Here is a 27,794-nt window from a genome sequence, read left to right on the forward strand (position 1 = left end):
GCCTCTAAAAAGTATCCCACGATAAATACACACAAAGGCCTGTACCAGTACAATCGACTGGTTTTCGGAGTAGCATCCGCTTCAGCTATCTGGCAAAGAGCTATGGAGCAAGTCCTCCAAGGGATTCCGGGGACTCAATGCTACCTAGACAACATCCTTGTAACAGGAGAAAACGACAACGAGCACCTTGCCAATTTGGAGCAGGTGCTCACTAGGCTGAGAGAACGGGGCCTACGAACAAATCGCCCCAAGTGCGAATTTTTCCAGAATCAAATATCATATTGTGGCCACATAATTAATAAGGAAGGGTTGCATAAGTCACCTGAAAAAATTGAAGCGGTCATAAAAGCCCCAGCACCTGAAAATGTTTCACAATTAAGGTCGTTCCTGGGATTAATAAATTACTATCATAAATTTTTACCGAACTCTTCTGCACCCTCTTAATGAACTGCTACAAACAGGAGTAATTTGGAAATGGAGCAAAGACTGTAAACGTGCCTTCCATAAATGCAAAGACTTAATCACGTCCAAAGAAGTTTTGGCTCATTACAACCCATCACTGCCAATCAGACTGGTGTGCGATGCATCCCCTTACAGCGTAGGGGTGGTATTATCGCATAAATTCACTGATGGTTCGGAACGGCCGATAGCTTTTGCGTCACACTCATTGAACTCAGCTGAGCGTAACTATGCCCAAATCGACAGGGAAGCACTCAGCCTGGTATGGGGAGTGAAGAAATTCAACCATTACCTACACGGACAAAAATTTACCTTGTTGACTGACCATCAACCCCTCATCTCCATATTCAACCCTAAAAAGGGTGTTCCCATTATGACAGCACAAAGGCTACAGAGGTGGTCCCTTTTTCTAGGGGCACACCAATATAACATAGAATACAAAGGATCAAAACAGCATGGGAATGCTGACGGTTTATCGCGCCTACCGTTGCCAACGGTAGAAGAGGCACCTACCGTAGACCCAGTGGAGATTTTCCACTCTACCATAGTCGAATGTCTACCAGTAACAAATTCTGCCATTGAAAAGGAAACGAGAAATGACCCGACTCTCTCACGAGTCTACGATTTAACGGTGAAGGGATGGCCAGCACATGGCGAACCACTGTTGCCAGCATTCTCGCAAAGAAGAGAACAGCTGTCAGTGTGCCGAGGAACCTTGATGTGTGGATCCAGAGTGGTGATTCCACCCAAACTCCAGGATAAAGTGCTAAAGGAGCTTCACAAGGGGCATCTGGGTGGAGTGAAAATGAAGAACCTAGCCAGAGCGTTTGTGTGGTGGCCAGGTATCGATGGAGACATCGAAGAAATGACCAAGAGCTGCCTAGGATGCCAGAAGGTCCAAAATGCCCCACCACAAGCCCCTCTACATCTATGGGAGTGGCCCTCATCTCCATGGCAAAGGGTACACATCGACTTTGCTGGTCCATTTATGGACTCAATGTTCTTAATCATGGTTGATGCACACTCCAAGTGGCCGGAGGTAATAAAGATGTCCTCCACCACCACGGAAAAAACCATCACAGTATTAAGGACCATATTTGCCAGGAATGGGCTGCCTGAACAGATCTGTTCTGATAATGGACCGCAATTTGTGTCCGAAGAATTCAGGAAGTTCTTAAAAAACAATGGGGTTAAGCACTACACGTCCGCCCCATACCATCCCGCCACCAATGGATTAGCTGAAAGGTTTGTCCAGACCTTCAAGAAGGCCATAAAGGCCATGGGTAATGAAGACATAAAACTTCAGCATAAGGTGGATAACTTCTTGTTTGCATACAGGAATGCAACACATATGGTTACAAACCAAACTCCCGCCATGATGTTCTTCAATAGAAGCCTAAGATGCCGGCTGGATTTGATCAAGCCAAACATCAGAAGGGATGTGGAGAACCGGCAATTTCAAGGCATGAATGAAAGGCCAACTAGAACCTTCCAGATAGGTCAACAAGTTTTGGCCCGGGACTACCGTACCGAGAAATGGCAGCCTGGAACTATCTGCACACGACTAGGACCGCTGATGTATACCGTGGACATTGGAGAAAGCATAATAAGGCGCCATGCTGACCAAATCATAGAGTCATCCAAAAAGGGACAACCTACACCACAACTCTATACGCCTAATGATGAAGTAGAGATACCCATAGTATACCCATAGTATCTACCTCCGATCCGACACTGGCATTCAAGCTGAATCAGCCTTGCCAAAAGAACCTACTACACCACCAGAAACTACTACACCACCGAGGCGTTATCCGGACCGAGTCAGGAAGCCTCCAGAGAGACTGACTTCTAATTGATTAACTGCAGCAATGTGTAGATTATTTTTCTTGTAACATTTAATTAATGATTACTTAAAATATTATGTACTGGTTGGCTAAAAGGGGAGGAATTGTAGTGTATGTGCCTTTAAGAGCCCCCTGTGTACTGTAATGCCGGTAATGGCCACTCGGGCTATATAAGCCTGTATATTGTGTTGTATCAGTTAGTTCCCCTCCAGACTTTGTTCAGTAAACACCTGTGAAACCAACTCCTGTCTTCAGTGTCTCTATTAACACACGGACACAACAGACAGGTGAATAGACAAAAAATTCAATAGTCCGACAACAACAACAACGTGTACTTATATAGCGCCTTTAATGTACTAAAACGTCACAAGGCGCTGCACAGGAGTATTACAAGACAAAAAAAATGAGAAAAGTATCCAGTTTGAGTGATTGACATTGGCTGGATTGAAAAGCGGCAACAATTAACATGTATGTTTGCAAAGCTAAGGGGTAGTTTTCCAACTTCATGTTCCCGGTGGGAGCCTTGCCCACCTGGAGAACATACCAGAAATTTGAGTGCATGCTGTGCACGATCTTCTGACCGCTTAAATTAATGGTTAGAAAATAATGGTCAGCGTGGACCTAAACTTCTGGTCTGTGCTCCCTGCTGGGCCTGGAAAATGATCGATCTGTCATTAAAACTACATGGCTGATCCAGACAACATATAATGGGCAGAAGTGGCAGGATGCATATCTCCACACGAGGCTGATTGATCTAAGTTTACAGTCCATTTCACCAGACAAGATATTTATCCTGTCTCTGTACTTGCCGAAGGATATTTCATTTGCCTGCACTTTACAGTGTGAGTTTTGAGTCAGCATACATTTGTATGACATTATTAATGTGGATATATTAATTCCTGGACCACAAACATGATGGTAAATTTCAATAATTCCGACATATTTGCTGAGCTCAAACTTTGCCACATTCAGCGAGGCTGCTGAATAAATGAGTTCCACTTTAGTTAGAAACTTACTGAGATGTTCATAAAAGCCCACTGGAGAATTGAGGCTTCAAGAATAATGAGAGCCCCAGATAGGTTGCCTCCGTTGTTTAGGAGTAATTGGATGAGGAATTCCAATGAAAGAAAAAAGCAACAATCTTTATTTTCCAATCATTAAAATATTATTTGGTGAGGCAGTCCAGTGATAATAGCTGCATGCTGACTCGATACTTCCTATGAGTAATCACATCTAGATTATCCGGCTATGCTATTCCTGACCTAAATGTGTTTATTCTTTACATTAGTCGGCAAACAACAACTTGCATTTATATAGCGCCTTTAACGTAGTAAAACATCCCAAGGTGCTTCACAGGAGTGTTATCAAATGAAATTTGACACCGAGCCACATAAGGAGAAATTAGGACAGATAAAAGAGGCAGGTTTTAAGGAGTCTCTTAAAGGAGGAAAGAGAGCTAAAAAGACGGCGAGGTTTAGGGAGGAAATTGTGGAGCCTAGGGCCCAGGCAGCTGAAGGCACAGCCGCCAGTGGTGGAGCGATTAAAATCGGGGAGCTACAGGAGGCCAGAATTGGAATAGCGGAGAATTCTCTGAGATTTGTGGGGCTGGAGGAAGTTACAGAGATAGGGAGGGATGAGGCCATGGAGGGATTTTAAAACAAGGATGAGAATAAAATCAACAAAGCAGCACACTCTCCGTATGCTCCAAGATGGTAGGGCTGTGTGCTCTGCCACCTGATCCTCCACAGATGGGTTTCTGATCTCCTTTAGACTGACTGGGGAAAGTATTGTCCAGAGTCCAGGTGTATCCTCCAGATGTGGTCTAACCCAACGCTTTATTCAACTGCAGCAGAAGTTCCACCCCTGAATCTGGATGTGATTATTCACTAAAAATATCAGGTCACTGTGCTGCTATTATCAATAACCTGTGAGCCAACACTGGGAAACATCTTGAAGACATTTGATTATAAGAGCTGGATCAATATTTTATTAGGAATCTGATTGAAACTTCAGAGGTTATTTCAGACACTAAGGATCAAATATTTACAAGAAGACAATGGCTGCAGTGCTGACAGACAATGAAAATGCCATCCAAAGAATGCAACTGGTAAACATTGATTTTAATTTAAGCTGTAATAGGAACATAGGAACAGGAGGAGGCCATTTAGCCCCTCGAGCCTGTTCCGCCATTCAATGAGATCATGGCTGATCTGTGACCTAACTCCATCGACCCGTCTTTGCCCCATATCCTTCTAAATACTTTTGGTTAACAAAAATCTATCAATCTCAGATTAAAATTAAGAATTGATCTAGCACCAACTGCCGTTTGTGGAAGTGAGTTCCAAACTTCTACCACCCTTTGTGTGTAGAAGTGTTTCCTAACTTCACTTCTGAAAGGCCTGGCTCTAATTTTGAGACTGTGTCCCCTAGTCCTAGAATCCCCAACCAGCGGAAATAATTTCTCTCTGTCTAACCTATCAGTTCCCCTGAATATCTTCAAAACTTCGATCAGATCACCCCTTAATTTTTTTAATTCCAGGGAATACAACCCTAGTTTGCATAATCGCTCCTTGTAATTTAACCCTTGGAGTCCGGGTATCATTCTGGTAAATCTACGCTGCACTCCCTCCAAGGCCAATATATCCTTCCTAAGATGTGGTGCCCAGAACTGCTCATAGTACTCCAGATGTGGTCTAACCAGGGCTGCAGCATAACTTCTATCCCCTTGTATTCTAGTCCTCTGGGTATAAAGCCCACCATTCCATTAACCTTCTTGATTATTTTTTGTAGCTGTCCATGAAATTTAATGATCTATGTATACCTATGGACACCTAAATCTCTTTGACCCTCCACTGTTTCTAGCTTTTCATCATTTAGAAAGTACTCTGATGTATCCTTTTTAGGTGCAAAGTGTATAACCTCACACTTGCCTACGTTGAAATCCATTTGCCACAGTTTTGTCCATTCACTTAATGAATTAATATATCTTTGTAACTTTATGCTTCCATCTACACTGCTTACAATGCCACCTATCTTTGTGTCATAGGCAAACTTGGATAAGTGGCTCTCTATCCCATCATCTAAGTTATTAATAAATACAGTGAATAGTTCAGATCCCTGTGGGACAACATGTGAAGGAATAAGCCATATAACCTATTTAGGAAATACACTATCTTATGAAAGAATTCTGGCCCTATTAAAACATGACAAACTGGGTTTGGAAATTTTGAAACCTAACTATGAAATACCTATGAAAGAATTCTGGCTATTGAGATAAGACAGTTGACCCTGAATAAATAACCTTATTGAAACAGAAGGTGCATGGGAACAAAACAATGGTCCATACTGGATTAAGGTGTTTTAATTTAAACATCATAAAGATGGCACATAAGATAAGGAACACCTGCCCTCATAAAGATGACTAAAAATAAGGAACACCTGCCCTTTTCACACCGTTTCTATATGGTCAACCCAGAACACCTGGAGATGAGACAAGATTCTGGAATATTACAAGCTGATGTAGCAGTAAGAATTGCAGAGATCGGCAGAAAGATGAATAGGGATAATTAACTTGCATCAGCAGAAACTTTAAAGGAAATACCACTGAAAAAGGGTATAAATATTGAAGTCTCACATTGGATATCAGACTTGCTTGAATCGGGCAAAGCAATTCTCGGCTACAGAAGCGGCTCTGTGGTCTCCAACTCTTTGTACCTCAGGGATCAAAGGTATTTGATATTGATGGATATCCTGTATAGAAAACTTTAAGAACTGTAATACTGTAGCGAAGTTAAGATTTAAAAGTAAGATTCTCTGTTAGTAATAAGATAGTATTTTTTCTCTTTTTAGAACTGTTAATGTTGCGATTGACTGATTAATCAACTGTAATTTGCATGTCGGTTCTTTTATTAATCTCTATATATTTTTAGAATTGTCTCGCATAAGTATTCTGTATCAATAACTCACCGACTCAGTCTCTGTACACTCTTTGGTGAAGAGTTACAGAGTTCTGAAGGAGTTCTCTGGACCCTCATAATATTCGGGACATTACAGTCTAGCTAAACTTACTAAAAGTGCTATCTGGAGGATGGTAACATTCTCAGGTTGTTCCTTTCCTTTAGGGAGAGATAGCCCGGACTTTTAGACCCAATTAAGCGTCTTTAGGATTCGACTACCTCAAACATTAGTTGAAAGTGAACGTCTGAGAAATACGCCTGATCCGGGACTAGTAAATATCCCTTCAACCACTGGTCACATCCTGCCAATAGTACATACCCATTATCCCAACTCTCTGTCTCATGACTAATATCATGGAGCTTTGCTGAATTACGTTGGAAAATTTCAGAGTCCTGTCTCTTTGGATATTTTACACATAGGGTTCTATTCACAATGGGCAGAAAAAGTGACCCCAGTTAGTCATCTCCCTCAACAGATTAAATATGCAGGGTGCATCCTCTGACAGGGCTGAATAGCCTTTTCCAATTCCACACGTTTTATGTTCTAAAGCACTTACTCAGCACTGCACTGGAGTGCCAGCCTAGATTTTTATGCTTAAGTCCCTGGAGTGGGACATGAGCCACACATTCTGCATGACTCAGAGGCGAGTGTGCTATCCACTGAGCTACAGCTGATGTGATGTGAATTGTTGCAGTTCTCACACCAGCCATCATTCCTAGATCAGTTATTCATAACAAAAAAGGCAAACTCCTAAAGGCAGCTGGTTGGCTTCTTCTTCTTTTGTGTGGTAGTAGCAAAGCAAATCAAATGTCAATATCTAAGTCAGATATCCAGGCCAAAGCTTCCGGTGTAACAACGTGGATATCTTGTAGGCTGCCTGCAAATTTCCTCTGAGGGCAGTGCTCAATGATGTGCTCCATGGTCAGATTAGGAGCTCCACAGTCGCATGATGGGGATGCTTTAATCTTCCATCTATGGAGAAGGAGGCTGCATCTACCATGACCGGTTCTAAGGCAGTTGATGGTTGTCCATTGTTTGCGAGGAAGGTTTGATCCTTCAGGTTGTACTGTGGGGTCCTCTATAAGGTTGGCTTAAACCAGCTTTTGTGTGAAAATCCCCTTTGCTCTTGAGAGGCAATGACCGCACACAGTTTATTTTATGCTGTAGTCTAAATTAACATAAATATTATCTGATTCACACAGGTTGATTGCAAGATAAATTACTGAGGTTTAACGTGAGGTGGTAATCTTTATTGTGTCAGATCTTTTCCTTCTATACAGTTTCTTAATCCGTTATACTTTTCCAGTTTGATAGAACCAGTTCTAAGAGATTTCTCCTGGGAGCAACAATTGCAGTCAAGGTGGAGCTCTGTGCTGAAGTGGATTGGATTGTCAATATGTTTTTTTTCCATTTCAGATAGAATAGATGTTTTTTCTGTCTCATATCCTAATCACCACCCATTTTTTTTCTTTCTTTAATAAACCCTTTGTCAGTGTGGGTGAAGTGGAGTGGAATAGTTTGCATTTTCATAGAGGGGGTTTTGGTAGCGCTTCTTAATCAGAAAAGGATTTTTGTATTTACATTCGAATACTGGGAGATTTTCCCTCTGCAGTAGGACTGTGGAAAGATCACTATTACCTTCAGCAAATCCCCAGACATTTTGAGAAAAAAGACTTATTTAAAATGAATTTACTTTTAGAATTGTTAACAAAACACTCCACCAAGACAGAAGACCACCCAGCTTTCATCATTCCTAGTTAATCTGCTTGTCAACACCGTCCCCAACATTTATACCAGGCGCGGTGATGTTAACGTGATTTGCCCGCTATACGCGGTGGTGTTAACGTGATTTGCTCGCTATACGCGGTGATGTTAATGTGATTTGCTCGCTATACACGGTGATGTTAACGTGATTTGCTCGCTATACGCGGTGATGTTAACGTGATTTGCTCGCTATACACGGTGATGTTAACGTGATTTGCTCGCTATACGCAGTGATGTTAACGTGATTTGCCCGCTATACACGGTGATGTTAACGTGATTTGCTCGCTATACACGGTGAAGTTAACGTGATTTGCTCGCTATACACGGTGATGTTAACATGATTTGCTCGCTATACACGGTGATGTTAACGTGATTTGCTCGCTATACACGGTGATGTTAACGTGATTTGCTCGCTATACGCGGTGATGTTAACGTGATTTGCCCGCTATACATGGTGATGTTAACGTGATTTGCTCGCTATACGCGTTGATGTTAACGTGATTTGCTCGCTATACGAGGTGATGTTAACGTGATTTGCTCGCTATACGCGGTGATGTTAACATGATTTGCTCGCTATACACGGTGATGTTAACATGATTTGCTCGCTATACGCGGTGATGTTAACGTGATTTGCTCGCTATACGAGGTGATGTTAACGTGATTTGCCCGCTATACGCGGTGATGTTAACGTGATTTGCTCGCTATACGCGGTGATGTTAACGTGATTTGCTCGCTATACGAGGTGATGTTAACATGATTTGCCCGCTATACGCGGTGATGTTAACGTGATTTGCTCGCTATACGAGGTGATGTTAACATGATTTGCCCGCTATACACGGTGATGTTAACGTGATTTGCTCGCTATACGCGGTGATGTTAACGTGATTTGCTCGCTATACGAGGTGATGTTAACATGATTTGCCCGCTGTACGCGGTGATGTTAACGTGATTTGCTCGCTATACGCGGTGATGTTAACGTGATTTGCTCACTATACGAGGTGGTGTTAACGTGATTTGCTCACTATACGCAGTGATGTTAACGTGATTTGCCCACTATACGCGTTGATCTTAACATGATTTGCCCGCTATACGCTGTAGACGACAAAACCAAAAAGGTAGGTAATGTATTTTTTAAAAGCAAGAAATCTCACTTAGCTTCTGCCTTTGTAATTGTTAGCAGTTGCATCCAGAATCTCTTCACTGAGGTAACTCACTTTAACGAGGCGCAAGCAGCTGATTGAAACTGCTTGAAGAACTGGCTTTGCCTGAAATCAGCAGAGCCTTTTAAATGGGTAAGCACAGGGTAAGAACTTATTGAACTGCCCAAAATAGTCGATGTTACAAGCGGCGCTTTTGTAATTGGCTCCTATGGTAACGGCAGATGATGAGCGTCATTTGCCTGATATCGGCGGCTGCCCATGATAAGCGTGGAATGGTTGAAGTGGTGGGGAATGTACACTGAAAGTAGAATGCCTGACTCTTTAGTCTAGGGGGAAGCTGCCTGAGCAGTAATGAACATAGAGTCCTAAGGAAGCTGAGGAGAAGGCCATGATCAAAGGAGCACTGTTACTGAGGAAGGGTCAGATGTATAATGAGATGGGTCTGACTGATGAGATGTGGAAACGAGGCCATGTAAAGCAAATGGCGAATTAAGTAGAATAGAAATTGTAGGCTTTTTGTTTTTTTGAATGTTTTACAAAAGAATCGCTTCCACATTTGTTACAGTACTGCAAGCATTTTGCAGAAAAAGTCAATAAAAAACATAGGGGGAATTTTTTGGGGGGTCAACGGGCATGAAATTTTTTTTTTTTGACACCGGTAGGGAACCCGCTGTCAACCCGCCACCACGGTAGTTTCCCAGTTGTCGGGTCTGTCATCACTGAACAGACCCGACACCAAGTGGAGGGGGAGGCAATTTAGATGATTAAGAGCTTGTTAACAGGTATTTTAAAACTATTTTGAGCTCATCTTAACATTTTACGAGGTCGCCCATAGGTGCCACGCTGTGCCAGGTTGGCACCACCCCACACCAACACCATAAAGCATCCCTACAATGCCCAAGCCATTCCTTCCACACTCATCGCCATTGCAGGGGTACCATTATCACAGAATCACAGAAACCCCACAGGGCAGATAGAGGCCATTTCGGCCCATCGAGCCTGCACCGACACATATCCCACCCGATCCCCGTAACCCCTACACCAACACATGTCCCTATAACCCCACGTATTTAATCCCCCCAACACTAAGGGTCAATTTATCATAACCAATCAACCTAACCCGCACATCTTTGGACTGTGGGAGGAAACCGGAGCACCCGGAGAAAACCCACGCAAACACGGGGAGAATGTGCAAACTCCACACAGACAGTCGCCCGAGGCTGGATTCAAACCCGGGTCTCTGGCGCTGTGAGGCAACAGTGCTAACCACTATGCCACCGAGTTGCCATTCACTGCAACTCATTAAGCCACTTCCAAAAGTGCACACAAATCTGTCCAAGAATGCAAAGTGCTGAAAATAAAGATTTCAATGTTTGATAGCACATTAACAGAAACTTCACATGAACATTGGCTAAAACACCCAAGTGCCTACCCTTGTGTGTTGTTAGTTGGTATGCTTTCACTAGGATGAGGGTGAGTGTGAGGGGTGGCTAGTGAGATGGGGAAGTGATAATGTAGATAGAGAGAGATGGGTGGAGGTGCAAGGTAAGTTGGTGTGAGTAAGGATGTGCAGGAGTAGGGTAGGGAAGGCAGAGTGATGGGGATGTGATGAGTGGCACAGCAGGATGAGGTTGAGTGTGGCTTTGCAGTAACGTCTCGTGATCTACTGTGATCATTGAAAGGTTTGCGCCACTGCAGCCTGGTCCTCCTGACAACATCCCTGTTTGTGGCCTCCTGTGCAATGTGCAACCAGGTTGTGTTGGTATCCTGGGGAGGTGTCTTCTGCCCATTGGAAGGGACGAGAACCTCCCTGCGTGCTGTGACTCCCTCCATAAGCTTGGGTGCAGCTGTGCACCTCTGTGCAGTGCTTGTCAGTGTTTGCAGCACCTCAATGCTGTAGAACACTGGCAGCACAACTGTCAAAATAAATTTGCGCATGGTCCCTTTAAGGAATCCAGCTAATGACGCATCAACAAGTGAAATCATCAGACCCACTTCCTTCAATTGGCCTGGAAACACACTGGACGGGCTTAACAAGCCCAATCAATGTAAGATCACTTTGGACAGCGGGGGTCATAACCTGCCACTGACCCCAGCTGCACTGAACCCACCGAGGTAGGGAAAATCGTGGCCATAGAATCTGAAAGAAAAGGCCATTTGGATTATTGATCCTGTTTTGTAGATCTGTACTTCAAAATTCTTTGAAAGAAGAAATAAGAAAAATGTGCATTTATATAGCACCTTTCATTACCTCAGGATGTCCCAAAGTGCTTTACAACCATTATGAAGTGTAGTCACTGGTGCACGTGGGAAACATGGCAGCCAATTTGTGCACAGCAAGCTCCCACAAACAGCAATGTGATAATGACCAGATAACCTGCTTTCGTGATGTTGATTGAGGGATAAATATTGGCCAGGACACCGGGGATAACTCCCCTGCTCTTCTTCGAAATAGTGCCATGGGATCTTTTACATCCACCTGAGAGAGCAGACGGGGCCTCAGTTTAACGTCTCATCCGAAAGACGGCACCTCTGACAGTGCAGCACTCCCTCAGCACTGCACTGCTATTTTACTTTGAGGGCCTTTCATGCCTGCAACTACTCTCCCTTTTCCACCTCCTGATTCCAGCACAACGCCACACAAATGGCCCAGAGACAAATGAAATTGCAGTAGATGTTTCCCCCTCACAGACATAGCTCACCATTGGTACGCTGCACCTGTCAGGCACCCATTGGGCACACCATCCCCCCCACCCCACCCCATTGGAAAAAAAGCCTTCAGGCCTTTTACTCTCCCTCATTGTGCTGTTCTATATGTCCTTGATTGTTTCATTTCTGTAAGTACATCTAATTACTTTGCAAGCTGAGCCTACCTTTAGTGTGCAGTGTGCTGAAAGTATCACCTTCCAGAGCAGTGCGTTGGACACTAACGATCTAGGATTGTGCGAGCCCTAAAGGGTATCGGGTCTCTGCAGGGCCTGATTACCTCAGGGGTGCGGCGTCTGCTTCATAAGGAGCTTGAGATCCACTTACAGGAAGTACAGCAAGACCCCTGCAAGAGGCAACGGCTTATTAAAGTACCTTAAAATTCTATCAGACTGGTGGCAGCGAGCTGTACAAGATACCCATTTCAATCACAGAGGTGCTTTATTTACGCTGCAATATTGATTCCAAAATGGGGGCTGCTGCCAATTGATAAATGCACCATTTACAATAAGGTGTAAAGCTACTACAAGTGAGAATTAATTTTGCCATCTCGTTGTTCACAGTTGTCAACTGCAATCTCTTGCAAAACATTTCCAATACTACATGCAGTTTAAAATGTCCATCCTAGCATGGTCGGATTCTACATTTAAACAAATGATGTGAAACAAAGGATTAATTAAATTTGCATACAAATTTGTTATGTTAACTATTGTAAACTACAATTAGTGAAATGGATGTTTATATTAAAGAGATCCCCCAAAGCGTTACTCGTGAAGAGTCATAGGATTCACTGTCTATAAGAATAGTGGTGTTATGGCATGTAACACACGATGGATTATCAGGCCTATTCATTGTTTTAAACTTTCTATATTGAATTATCAAGAAATTACTTTCACACATATATTTTATGAAACCACTGTACATGTAGATGCACATTCACACTTAGAATGGGATTTGCCTGTATAGACTCATCATCACTCTGTAATGCACAATCTGGTAGCTATTCCCGATTAATCACTGTGGTGATTATTCTTTATGTTTAGTAAGAAGTATTGTGATTGGTTGTTTGTTTCCTGCCTTGGGATATATGCTGTAATCTCATTGGTAGTTGATGTCATGTGATTTGTGGTGGCCATCTTAAATTCAGTTCTTTCCAGCTTTGGTTGGGACTGGGTGTGGAAAGATGTGCTACAGGATTTTAAAGTTAATAAAGCCTAGATTAGAAAGGCAAATCTATTCTTTATTTCAATTTATTAACTTTATGTCAGAATGGAGCGATATCTTCAACCAGGACGATTCAATGCTGACCCTAATTCTGCTGGAGTGGATGATAAATGGAAACACTGGTATTGTACATTTTAAAACTTTTTGGGCGTGTTGGATCAAGAGTCTCTAAATAAGCTGAATATGCTGATCAACTACATTGCTCCGGATGTGTATAAGTATATTTTGGACTGTAAAACTTACGAAGTGGCTATTTCTACATTGGAAAAGATTTTTGTTAAACCAAAGAATGAGGTATTTGCACGTCACCTTCTATCTGCCCGTAGGCAGCAGGTGGGAGAATCTTTGGATACTTATTTACAAGCACTTCGGTGCCTTAGTATTAACTGTAATTATAAGGCCGTGATGGCTGAAGAATATAAGGAAGAATCGGTACGGGATGCTTTTATTAATGGATTACTGTCTAGATCAATTCGTCAGCGGTTGTTAGAAAATAAGACTTTGGATCTTAAGAGTGCTTTTGAGCAAGCTTCTACATTGGATGTGGCTCAGAGAAGTTCGGATTCTTATGCTCTTTTTAATCGGCCTGCGACTGTGGTTTCGGCAGTTCCGGATGAAAAGGAATTATGTGGACTTAATAGGAGTGGTTTACTAGATTCTGAAACAGTTTCTACTTCGGCGGCTGTTGCCTCTAGGATTCAGAAGTGTTATTTTTGTGGGAACGTCCGGCACCCTCATCTGAAGTGTCCTGCTCGGGAGGCTGTGTGTAGTAAATGCGGCAAGAGAGGTCATTACACACGTGTGTGTAAATCATCAGGTTCAATTACCTCCTCTGTGACTATTCAGCCTTTAGATAGGGCGTTTATTGCATCAATTTCTGCTGCATTTGCTCATGGCCTAAACAAAGCTATAGTTACGGCCCAAGTTAATGGGTTGGAAGTGAAGGCCCTTATAGATACGGGCAGTACCGAGAGTTTTATAAGTCTTCAGTTTGCGAAGGAGAAGCATTTGAAAATTTCGCCTGTTACGTATCAGGTGTGTATGGCTCAGACAACTCTCATTTCACAAGTAGCTGGTTGTTGCCTTGGGAAATTGATTCTTCTAGGTAATACGTATACTGATATACGCCTATCTGTTTTGCCTAATCTCTGTGCGGATATTTTGATTGGTCATGATGTGCTTCAGTTACACGAGTCTCTCAGTCTTTCATTTGGAGGGACTAAGCCACCTGTATCTATTTGTGGATTAACCTCTTTATCCATTTCTCCATTATCACTTTTTTCCAATTTGATGCCGGATTGTAAGCCAATTGCTACCAAGTCAAGAAGGTATAGCAGTCAGGATAGAGAATTTATTAATTCTGAAGTTCAACGTCTCTTATTGGAAGGAATCATTGAACCTAGTTGTTCGCCTTGGCGAGCACAGGTAGTTGTCACGACTAACGAGAGACATAAGAAACGAATGGTGATAGACTATTCCCAAACTATTAATAGGTATACTCAATTAGATGCGTACCCCTTGCCTAAGATTGATGAGCTTATCAACAAAGTATCTCAGTATAAGGTTTTTAGCACTATTGACTTAAAGAGTGCTTATCATCAGATTCCTATTGTTAAAAAGGATCAACCATATACGGCCTTTGAGGCTGGTGGAAAGCTGTATCAGTTTTGCCGAATACCATTTGGTGTTACTAATGGTGTTGCTTGTTTGCAACGGGCAATGGATGCTTTTATAAGTGATAACTCTCTGACACCTTTTCATACTTAGATGACATCACAGTGTGTGGCAAATCAAGGGTGGAGCATGATTCTAATTTTAAAAGATTCCTTCAAGCTGCGGAAAAAGTTGGTTTAACTTTTAATAAAGAGAAGTGTATCTTTTCGACCACTGAGGTAAATCTATTGGGGTATATTATCTCGGGAAACAAGATTAAACCAGATCCAGAACGTCTGCGACCATTGATTGATTTACCTTGTCCTACTAATTCTAAGGCTTTGCAACGAGTTGTTGGACTGTTTTCTTATTATTCTAATTGGATTGCAAATTTTGCACAGAAGATCCGGCCTCTTATTCGGGTTACGACATATCCTCTATCATGGGAGGCCAGGACGTGTTTTGATCATTTTAAAAAGGATATCCTTGGAGCAGTTGTGCATTCTATTGATGAGCAGGTTCCTTTTGTGATTGAGACGGACGCTTCTGATTTTGCAATTGGGGCTACTCTGAACCAAAATGGAAGACCTGTGGCCTTTTTCTCACGTACCTTGAACAATAGTGAAAAAAGGCATTCTTCAATAGAGAAAGAGGCGTATGCAATAGTAGAAGCACTGCGTAAATGGAGACATTATTTATCGGGGCGACATTTTACATTGGTAACTGATCAAAAGTCTGTGTCCTTTATGTTTGATGTCAAACATTTTGGAAAGATTAAGAATGATAAAATAATGAGGTGGAGGTTTGAGTTGGCATGTTACCATTTTGATATAGTTTATCGTCCGGGGAAGGATAATGTTGCTGCTGATGCGCTGTCGAGGGCTTATTGTTCTGTGATTCACGGAGATACACTTATTAATCTTCACAATGCCGTATGCCATCCTGGGGTTACGAGGATGATACACTTCGTACGCAGTAAGAATTTGCCCTTTTCAGTTGAAGACGTCAAGCGGATGACTTCATCATGTTCTATCTGTGCTCGGTGTAAACCGAATTTCTTTAAGCCTCAACGAGCTCATCTTATAAAGGCTACTTCTCCTTTTGAACGTTTGAGCGTCGATTTTAAGGGGCCTCTTCCTTCAACTACTCAAAACCGATATATATTTACTGTTGTGGATGAGTTTTCAAGGTTCCCTTTTGCTTTTCCTTGCGCAGATGTATCAGCTGCTACAGTTATCAAATGTCTGACTCAACTTTTTGTCATCTTTGGGATGCCTGCGTATATCCATTCGGATCAGGGAAGTTCTTTTGTGTCTTCCCAGTTGAAGGAATACCTTCAGAGTCGGGGAATTTCTACTAGTAGAACTACCCCGTATAATCCCCAGGGTAATGGACAGTGCGAATGATACAATGGGGTGATCTGGAAGGCAGTTATGTTGGCTTTGACATCCCGGAACCTTAAGAATACACAGTGGGAAATGGTACTGCCTGATGCCCTGCATTCCATTAGATCATTGCTTTCAATGGCTACTAATGTGACCCCCATGAAAGGCTCTTTAACTATCCGCGGAGATCTACTACGGGATATTCGGTACCTTCATGGCTTACTATGCAGGGACCTGTGCTGCTTCGATGCCATGTTAGATTGTCAAAATATGATCCTTTAGTGGAGGAGGTGGAGCTGTTGGAGGCAAATTCCCAATATGCTCATATTCGATTCCAAGATGGGAAAGAAAGTACCGTTTCAATTAAAGATTTGGCTCCTTGTGGTGGCCAGCCCTCTTCTGAGGATATTAACAATAGTCATGATTCAGATAATGTGGATGCTGTTACAGATACTATGAATATTTCCAATCCAATTGCAGATAATTATACTTCTATTAGTCAGCCCTCGATGGATGTTTATGACCGTCCCAGTTTACCTCCTGGTGGGATTTCTAATCCGGAAACCGTTGAAAATCGGGATGTGGATAGCCTTCCTGCAGAAGATACTTCTGTGTCTCCTGGTGTGGGAGGGCAAGGAATTTCACCAAGGTTAAGAAGGTCGACACGAACAAGATATCCGGTCGACCGATTGAAAATGGACTTTTAAATTGATAGTAATGTTTTAAAATTGTTGAAATATTATATTATATTGTTTTAGTTGAGAGATACTTAATACTTATGTGCAATGTTACTATTTGTTGTTGTTCACTTAGTATTGTGTCATGTTAAATAGTTTTATTCTTGTCTGTGTATAGTTTTAGTTGTAAATAATTAATTATAAATTGTAAAGGTTATTTAGGTTGGAGTATATTTTAAAAGGAGGGGTGAATGTGGTGATTATTCTTTATGTTTAGTAAGAAGTATTGTGATTGGTTGTTTGTTTCCTGCCTTGGGATATATGCTGTAATCTCATTGGTAGTTGATGTCATGTGATTTGTGGTGGCCATCTTAAATTCAGTTCTTTCCAGCTTTGGTTGGGACTGGGTGTGGAAAGATGTGCTATAGGATTTTAAAGTTAATAAAGCCTAGATTAGAAAGGCAAATCTATTCTTTATTTCAATCACTCAAAATGCTTTTTGAGCCACCATTTTTCTCAGTAACTGACATTTTTAATGTCTAAAACAAGGGTTAAAACAAAGTTTAAAAAAAAATCAAAACAATATTTTACATTAGCATGATCCAATCGATCCATTGAATTGTCCCTTGTAACGTTCAATGCCTTTGTTACAGTCTTTACCCGAAGGCCTCAGCTTCCTGCTAAAACCTGGGCTTGGAAGTGATATTTTTGCCCAGAGCCATGATGCTATTGTCTGTATGTTGGATTATACAATCTGAGCCTGTGCTGTGCAATGTACTTAGTTTCCCTGGATGCATCAATAACAATCAGTCAGCTGTATCGATAGAATATTTTTCTTTAGCTTCTAATCATTTCTGCTCAGTTCTTTTTCAAAATCATTTGAAGAAAAACTATGGGAAAAATTTCAAAATCTTTATAGAGGTAAAGTTTCTATTGATTTTTTTTAAAACAGAGAGGCTGTGCGTGCATTTGTTTCCCTCTCCCCTACACCTTTCCTTTCCTAACATTCTCTCATTCCCCTAACCCTACCTCTTCTCATTCAAACTACTCATTCAACCCCTGAATTTCTTTCTTCCCTCTTCCTCTACAGTCACTCACCTCACCCAGTAGTTTTGGGGAGGGCCTGGACTTTGGTGGATGGGAACAGGTGATCCTGTAGATTGGCTGAACTGGAGTTGGGGCAGTGGGGGGGGTGGGTGGAGTTCTGCTGAAGGTGCTGAGGTTTTGCAGTGCTGGGGAGAATCCTGCACTGTAGCAGCATTTAAGGGGATGGTGCTGAAGTTTGGCAGTTATTTGGTGGGAGTTATTAGCAAGAGGGCAGGATTTGGGGTTTCAATCTTATTGGTCCTTGGATTTGGCAGCACTGGAGTTTGGCCATGAGTATTAAGTGATTGGGGCGTTCCTGGGATTTGCAAGTACTGGGGCATGTTCCTGAGGTGTTGTAACAATGTGTTGTGGGGGGGAGATGGTAACAAGGGTATGGCAGTACTGTGCAGTGGGCTCTGTTAGCAATGGGAAGGGTTTACCTGAGGCACGACAACATTGAACTGGAGGGAATCCAGGATCCAGTTACACTGGGTAGCGAGTTGGGGTTAGCAGAGGAGAAGGAAAGTTCCAGTATCTGCAAGTGCTGTGAGGGGGAATCTTGGGTGTGGCAGGATGATGGGGTGCTGGATGAAGGATCGGCCTCCCCTTCCCCCAAATCAACTCAACCGATCAGAGAGAAGTGCAATGAATAGATGGACGCTACCTAGCTCGGAGGCTGAGCTGGGACTGAATCACTGCTTAATATAACAAATCGGAGCCTGACAAATAGTGTTCCAGAAATTCGTGACATGACATCAGTACAAGAAGATTGTTACAGGAAGGAACTGGGACAGCTGCAGAAAATTTGTGCTAAATACAAAATGCTTATAATAATAATACTAGCAGATCTCTCGTGGCATTGCTCACAGTGAATCAGAGGCTACGCTGTTTTATAACAAAATGGGGATGCTGTTATCAGAGCGTGACAGGGAAAGTATTGCAAGAAGTAAGTGAGACTTATAGGAAGTACAAGACTCTTAATATAGCATTAGCTGATCGCCCATGACGTTGCTCACGGTGAGCTGGAGGATATGCTGTTGTGTAAGAACTTGGTGCTTATGCCATGGTGGGGTGGGGGGAGAAGGTAGCGTTGGGAGTATGTCATTTGCATATACAAAGGCCCTCACGCCTGTTTCAGGCATGGGTACTGCATGTTGGCTTTTTTTGGCCTTTACCAATATGGCGGGAGGCACATTCCCAGCTCATAGTGAGCGGCGCTTCCTGCCTGCCGTATTGGAGGCTTAGGAGGCGGCTTAGCACCCGAAAAACAGGTGCTGCATAGCCAAATTCCTAGGCCAATAGTTGGGTGAACTAAATGCTACTGCAACATCATGGAACATTGTGCACACTGCACATGCTCAGACCGCACGATCTACATTCAGCTAACAGGGTGGCAGCTTTGGGCCAAAACATCTGGTTGAAGCCCAGGCTTTTGGGAGAGGCTGAGGTCTTCAAGTAATACCTTTTAATAAAGGTACTAAAAGACAATTCAGTAGGTACATTTAATTACGTTTTGAGAATCATGGAATCATGGAATTTTTTGATGTTTTTGAAATTGGAAATTTCAGTTGCTGAGACAAAAATGATAAATGTTGCAAGATGTTTTTTGAATAATGCAATTGATCCCTTTTTATTTATTGTTTTCATTGGTAGTGATTAAAGATTGGTTGCTTTCATAAACCCTTAGCAATTGCTTAGTTTTCTCCCTGGTCAGTTCTCAGTTACTGCTGTTTTACTTTGAGGCAATAAATTCATATGTGACAATGAAAGTGTGACAACAGGAGGTAAATGTGACAAATAGGGAGTGTGTGCTAAATGCAGACTTTCAATATAGCTAGATATAGACCAACTTCGCACACTGTATTGTAACAGCATTCTGTGTAAAATATGTTTCGTATATTTCTGCAAAGGGATTAAAAGTCTGTTCGATGCCTGTGCAATGTGAAGCTTTCCTTGGCTTGTTAAACATGGATTTCATTATTTTTGCGCTAATTTGGCTTTCTCACAGGAACTATTAACGGACTATGAGCCATCTTATCTTGGGAGATTTAATTATTTGATTTATAGTTGGTTTCAGTCTGTGGTGGAGGCTCCATAGAAAATCAGCATTACAGTTGTTAACAGAGATTCGGAAATGTCTGTTTGGAGTGTATTGCTAGTGCTAATAGAAATGTGAATGCTTATTACCATATCTGGATATAGCTGTTCCTCCTTATATCGGAGAATCCCCTAGGCTGAAGAATTGCATTACACGTCCTGGTTGAACTGATCCGGCTGCATTTCTGGGGCCGATCCCACCGTTTCAGTGGTTTAAGAGATCAGCAGGCATCAGATAACAGATGGGCAGCACTAACAAGCTGCTCAGTGTTTATCTCATTTACATGACACAGTGAAAGGCCCTGGGAAAACGCAGGTAACCCGTGCTACAAACAGATGCAGATGGCGAAGGTTCCTCTCTGGGCTCTCGGGAGACCCTTTCTCTCTCTCTCTCTCTCAGGCTGCCGAGCAGTTAGCAGCGATTCCTTTCCAGGGCTGCTGTTCCTGTAGGGATCTGTGACTTTTTTTTTTCCCTTTTCCCCATCGACGTTAACGTGACTTGGCATGTGTAAGGACACAGCCCCTCTCACACAAACAAACAAACACATGGGGGGAAAAATCAAGTCTGTTATTATTAGGTTATGTGGACACAGCAACAGCACCGTGCGTGTTCCAATCTCCGGACTCGGATTTACAAAACCTCATGTGAAGGGCACGGAGCAGAGATTGGAAATGTTGTGCACAACAAAGGTAAGATTATTCTCAACCGAGTTTAACTGTTTGCAGTACTGAAATTCTCTTTAATTTCCACAGCAGCTTCTCTCTTGTAACATCTGCACACACACACAGCTGTTTCCGAGCTTTTTGCTGTTGACTGCCTTGCCGCAGATTAGAATTTGCGAACTGTGCGGAGCCACCGAAGTGCCTGATAAAATCTCGCCTGAACTCGGGCGGGCCAGTTGAATCTAAACCCCACAACAGCGCAGCACCTGCATCTGGCTTAATAGGAACATGAGAACTTGACTGGTTCCCAGCTGAAGTTTCTTCCCATGCCATTGGAAAGGATAAACATTCAAAGAATGTCAAGATGAAAGGAGGCATTTAAAAAAAAAATTTTGCCAGGATAAATTTAGTACTCGTTCAGTTTTGGAGGAGACAGAGGGAAAAATCAGATATCCAGCCTGGCAGCACACCCTCAACTCACAGCAATGTGTTAACAAGGTAAGAAACTGTAACTTGTGCTGTTTGGTGCAGTAACGCGGCTGCAGTTCTTAGTGTTAAAAGCTATCGCTGTGGGAACGAGGGGGCTCCGTTCTGTTTACCCCTTGAGCATTGCAATATGATTGAAAGTCACCACTTCGTCTTATTCCCATCGAGTTAGAAATGACTGAAATGTGAAATGACTGTCAAAGGGTCAAGGCTTCCGGAATAATGAGACATGCATCTGTCACTCCGGTCATTGGATTAAATTCAATACAAAACATATATATCCACCCCCCCCCCCCTCCATTGTAGTAGAGGGTACAGGAAATATTTACCAGGATGTTGCCAGGACTGGAGAATTTTAGCTATGAGGAAAGATTGGATAGGCTGGGGTTGTTTTCTTTGGAACACAGGAGGCTGAGAGGAGACTTGATTGAGGTGTATAAAATTATGAGGGGCCTAGAGATAGTGGATAGGAAGGACGTATTTCCCTTCGCAGAAGGGTCATTAACCAGGGGGCATTGATTTAAAGTAATTGGTAGGAGGTTTAGAGGGGAGTTGAGGAGAAGTTTTTTCACCCAGAGGGTGCTGGGGGTCTGGAACTCACTGCCTGAAAGGGTGGTAGAGGCAGAGACCCTCATCGTATTTAAAAAGTGCTTGGATATGCAGTTGAAGTGCCGTAACCTACAAGTGTACGGACCAAGAGCTGGAAAGTGGGATTAGGCTGGAACGCTCTTTGTCGGCCGGGACACGGACATGATGGGCCGTGCCATAAATTTCTATGATTCAAGAATTAAATAATGCTAACCATCTTCAGCTATCCTTAAAAAAAGGAACGATTTTTGTTAGTGAAAATATGTTGAAGTTTTCTGTGACAGTGGCCTCATAATGGAAATTCTAATAGTGAGAAAAGGAGTAATCCAGTTGATCTATGAAGTAAACTCATTGAATTTATGGTATTGTACATGTTCTCCTGAAACAGACATTGTCACTGATTGGATTGAACTCCACGCAGTCATCTATTTTTAACATAACAATTTTGGAAAAATTAGTCATTTGGGATATGTGACATTTGCTTTTTCAATAAACACATTTTTCAGTCTTCAAAAGTTTAAGACTTTGGGAACTGGAGACGTCTCTGCAGAACAGATGCCACCCATTATGGATTACTTCTAAATGAAATTCTGTTAAAATACAATGTGTCAGAATCCTCAGTTTGTTTGAAAGCATTTTTTTCTCTGCCAGTGTTCACCTCCTCCCGAAGGTATTGGACTTCTGCTGAAGAAGGATTCCACAGGGCCTCCTGTACCTCAGCTAAACAGCCATACATTATATGTGAGCCTAGATAGCTAGTGCTGCCAGAGAGGGAATATTGGAGCCCATGCCAATCTTGCCCACACTAGGGGGGGGGTGATTCTAACCCTACTTGCTCAGCAGAAAGCTGGCAGGTGGGCAGTTAAAATCACCCTGGCTCTTACCTGTCCGAAAGCCGCTATGATCGCAACATCTGCAATTTTAACCTCTCCTGAGCAGGCAGCAAGGACACCCGCCCAGAGTCAACGAGGTCCTTCTTTACATATGCATGTTGCAGCCCGATGACATCATTGAGACCCGACTGTAATTTTAACTCAGGCCTGAGCGGGGAATCCACCTGGAGTTAAAATCGTTCAGACCTGACTACTTTGTTCTCCAATGGGCCCTGCTGCAAGCAGGAGCGAGAACCTTGGCTGACTCTTTTGCCCCCTCCCGTGATCAATTGCAGTGCCCCTATAGCCATCCCAATTCTGGTCAACACAGATCAGGAGTTGCACTAGAGGACACAGAGGAGATTTACGAGGATGTTGCCAGGACTGTAGAATTTTAGCTATGAGGAAAGATTGGATAGGCTAGGGTTGTTTTCCTTGGAACAGAGGAGGCTGAGGGGAGACTTAATTGAGGTGTATAAAATTATGAGGGGCCTAGATAGAGTGGATAGGAAGGACCTATTTCTCTTAGCAGAAGGGTCAATAACCAGGGGGCATAGATTTAAAGTAATTGGTAGAAGGTTTAGAGGGTTGTTGAGGAGAACTTTTTTCATCCAGAAGGTGGTGGGGGTCTGGAACTCACTGTCTGAAAGGGTGGTAGAGGCAGAAACCCTCATCACATTTAAAAAGTACTTGGATATGCACCTGAAGTGCCGTAACCTACAGGGCTACGGACCAAGAGCTGGAAAGTGGGATTAGGCTGGATAGCTCTTTGTCGGCTGGCACAGACACGATGGGCTGAATGGCCTCCTTCTGTGCTGTCAATTTCAATGATTCTATGAACCTTGGGTCTTCTGGTCTGTATGGATCATCTACATCTTTCTTTTACCAACTGAGTCATCAGAGGATTGAAATATATTATTAATAGCACAGAAGGAAAAGCCTTCCAATATCTAACTTCCTGTCTGCGACTTCCATTCCAATTCTCAGAAGGTTAAAGAAAAGCTTCAGTTGGAATGTTTACTGAAATTATTGCAACAAAAAAATAATTATCTACTGGGTCTGAAAATTAATTTAACATTTTTTTCCAGTCTTATAGGAGACAAACATATTTTAATGTATAAATTGTCTTCTTTTCTCCAGGTAAAATTACAGATTTTCTTGAATTTCTTTTTAGTTTCAGTTGGAATTTTGGCACATCTGAGGGGAATAGCTTTTGCAGTGGTGCAATTTTGTATTTATTGCAGCAGCAACAGTCTGTACTGACTTTTACCAGCTAAAGGCAGTATTATAATAAACTGCTGTTCTGAATTATGGTTGCATTCAATTCACTGTAACATATTCTGATAGCTACGCGTATTATCAGGACTACATGTCATCCAAAAGCTGTAAACATATTTACTGGAGAAACTTGTTATATTCAGGTATGTAACGACAACTCCAATAATACTTGACGCAGAAAGTATTCCAATATTTGCTGACAATTTGGTTTTCCTAGTTCTAGTGTTAATGAGATTTTGACTGTAATTAATAAAGGTAATATGGCCGATGCATGGTCAATTTTCTTTCATCGTTTTCAGTGTGATTGTTCTAGATTGTAATTTAGGAGAGCAGTTCATTCATTACAGCTGTGAATTAGGTGTGAAAGTACGTAAAATGCTTCTTAGTCGTGGGGATGGTTTAGTTAACCATTGTACAGTACAAAGCAAAGCTGAGCCTAAACAAGCAGTATTACCAGATATAATGGCCCGGATTTTGCCGTCAGCGGTGAAGGGACGGCCCTCTCCGCTGACCTCGAAGAAAGCTTCCCACAAAGATTTAGCAGGCTCTCTGGCATCGATTTCCCCTATCACAACATCAATTTCATTCTGGCGCCATCTTTAGGGAATCTGTGGTGTCCAGGAACAGTGAAGTCATCAAGCAGGCTGAGCAGCCAATCAGATTGAAGAATTCTCACAGACAGCAAACCAGGAAGTCAAAAGCACAAATTATCATTCACTTTTTAAACATTTTACAGCGAGTGAAATAAAGATTGGGACAGACACATTGGATTATGGTAGAAGCTGAAATATCATAAACAAACTTTAAAAAAAATTAATTAATCTTTATTATTTTGATTTTTTTTTATCATGGAATGGAGGGAATGACACCCCCGAATTAATAAATTAGATTTTCAGGGCCAGAGAGGTAGTTCAGCAGTAATTATGACTTAATCCACCGTTAAAAGATCAGTTACACCTCATTCAACAAGGCTTAACATTTTTAATGGTTTTTACAGCAAGCATAATGTGTAAAAAGTTGAAGTTCACATCAAATCAGTGTTTTCTAATGATTGCATCTCTGAAAACTGCAACAGCGCACCCTGTGGAGGAGCAGGGTATCACTGACAGCAACTTCCGCATTTCCACGTTTAACTGCACATGTGCGGACAGCAGAAGTTACTGTCGGTTTCATAAAGTAAAGACAGCGAACACTCGACAGTTTCACCATCATTACAATTGCAAATTCTGGGACATTGTGACCAGCTTGGAGCAACCCACTGTAGTTGGTGAGGGAACCTTTACTTACGTATTGACCTGTAACTCATTAATCAGTAAACACCATTTGGCACCATTACCAATAACAACAACTTGCATTTAAATAGCACCTTTAACTAAATAAAATGTCCCAAGGCACTTCACAGGCGAGTCATCAGACAAAAATTGACACTGAGCCAAAGAAGGAGACATTAGGACAGGAGGCCAAATGCTTGGTCAAAGAGATAGGTTTTAAGAGAAGTCTTAATGGAGGAGAGAGAGGCTAAGAGGTTTCAGGAGGAAATTCCAGAGCTTAGGGCCTGGGCAGCTGAAGGCATGGCCGCCAGTGGTGCAGCGATGAAAATAGGGGATGCGCAAGAGGCCGGAATTGGAAGAGGAACCTTGTAGGGCCAGAGATAGGGAGGGGTGAGGCCATTTAGGGATTTGAACATGAGCATGAGGATTTTAAAATCGAGGTGTTGGTGGAACAGGAGCCAATGTATGTCAGCGAGCACAGGGGTGATGGGTGAACGGGGCTTGGTGTAAGTTAGGATTCGGGCAGCAAAGTTTTGAATGAGAAGTTTTTGGAGGGTGGAAGATGGGAGGCCGGCCAGGACAGCATTTGAACAGTCGAGTCTGGAAGTAACAAAAGCATGGCTGGGGATTTCAGCAGCAGATGGGCTGAGGCAGGGGACAGAGACGGGCGATATTACAGATTAGGAGGTCTTTGTGATGGAGAGGATATGGAGTCAGAAGCTCAGCTCAGGGTCAACTAGGACACCAAGGTAACAAACAGTCTGGTTCTGCCTCAGACAATATCCTGGGAGGGGGTTTGCAATCGGTGGCTAGGGAATGGAGTTTGTGGTGGGGGCCAAAGACAATGGCTTTGGTCTTTCTCATGTTTAATTGGAGGATATTTTGGCTCATCCAGGATTTGATGTTGGACCAGCAGCATGACAACACAGAGACAGTGAAGAGGTTGAGAGAGGTGTTGGTCAGGTAGAGCTGGGTATCGTCAGCACACATGTAGAATCTGACGTTGTATCTTAGGATGAGGTCGCCAATGGGCAGCATGTAGATGAGAAAGAGGAGGGAGCCAAAGATAGATCCTTGGGGGACTCCAGAGGTAATGGTACAGGGTTGGGAAGAGAAGCCATTTTAGGAGATTCTCTGGCTACGACTGGATTCACAATTCCTCAGATAATGAAGCAGTTCATACCTGAACAACATCCAGGTTTGGCCTGATAAGTGGCAAGTACCATTTACCCCATGCAAGCGCCAGGCAATGTCCATCTCCAACAAGAGAGCCTAACCAAATCCCCTTGACATTCAGTGGTATTACAATCACTGAATCCCCTGCCATCAACATCCTGGGGATCACCATGGACCAGAAACCCAACAGGAACAGCCACATAAATGCCATGGCTACTAGAGAAGGTCAGAGGCTGGGTATTCTACAGCAAGGGGCTCAATTCCTGACTCCTCAAAGCTTTTCCACCACCTACAAGACACAATTCAGGAATGTGATCTCTCACTTGCCTGGATGGGTGCAGCTGCAACAACATTCAAGAAGCTCGACACCATCCAGAACAAAGCAGCCCACTTGATCGTTACCTCATCCCCTAGCCTAAACATCCACCCCCTCCCCCACCAACGCACTGCGGTTGCAGTGTGCACTCTCTACAAGATGCACTGCAGCAACTCGCCAAGGCTTCTTTGGCAGCACCTCCCAAACCCGTGACCTCCACCTCTTAAAAGGATAAGGGCAGCAGGTGCGCGGCAACATCTCCAAGTCACACACCATCCTGACGTCGACATATATCACCGTTACTTAATTGTCACTGGGTCAAAATCCTGGAACTGCTTACCCAACAACATTGTGACAGCCTCATCACCACACGCATTGCAACGGTTCAAGGAGAAGGCTCACCACCACCTTTTCAGCGCAATTAGGGATGGGCTGTAAATGAATATAAAAAAACAATCAGGATGGTGTGTGACTTGGAGGTGATGATCTTCCCCTGACATTGCTGCTCTTGTCCTTCTTAGTGGTAGAGGTCATGTGAGGGAGGTGCTGCTGAAGTAGTCTTGGTGAGTTGCTGCAGTTGATCCTGTAAATCGTACATACTGCAGTCACAGTGCTCCAGTGATGCCGGGTATGGATATTGTGTCTGGTGGCAAAAGCACCAATCAAGCGAACTGCTTTATCCTGGCTGGTGTTGAGCTTCTTGAGTGTTGCGGCAGCTGCACCTAGCCAAACAAGTCGTGAATATTCCATCACACTCCTGATTTGAGTCATGTAGATAACTGATCAACATTAATAGATAACTGCCTTACTTAGCAGTTTAGGACTAAATGTAGGAACAGGCCAACAATGCCTTCACTTCAATTTTGTTCTGTAATGTGGTTCTGACTGTGAAACTTAATTATATCAGTCTATATAATGTACTAAAAGTCTTGCATATAGCACGCACTTTCTGTAAATGTCACATTTACTTACTGTAACACTCTTTTGGTCACAATTGTTATAAAGCAGTATATCTTTCTCATTGTGACACTCAATGTCATGAGGGATCTGCTGTACCTTATATAACACTGCTTCAAAGTGGAAGAATTTAATAATTACAAGCACGACCTATTCATTTTGAGGGTTGATTAAA

Source organism: Somniosus microcephalus, chromosome 18 (assembly GCF_052327205.1).
Source record: "Somniosus microcephalus isolate GS21.2 chromosome 18, FLI_Smic_1.0, whole genome shotgun sequence".
Lineage (NCBI taxonomy): Eukaryota > Metazoa > Chordata > Chondrichthyes > Squaliformes > Somniosidae > Somniosus > Somniosus microcephalus.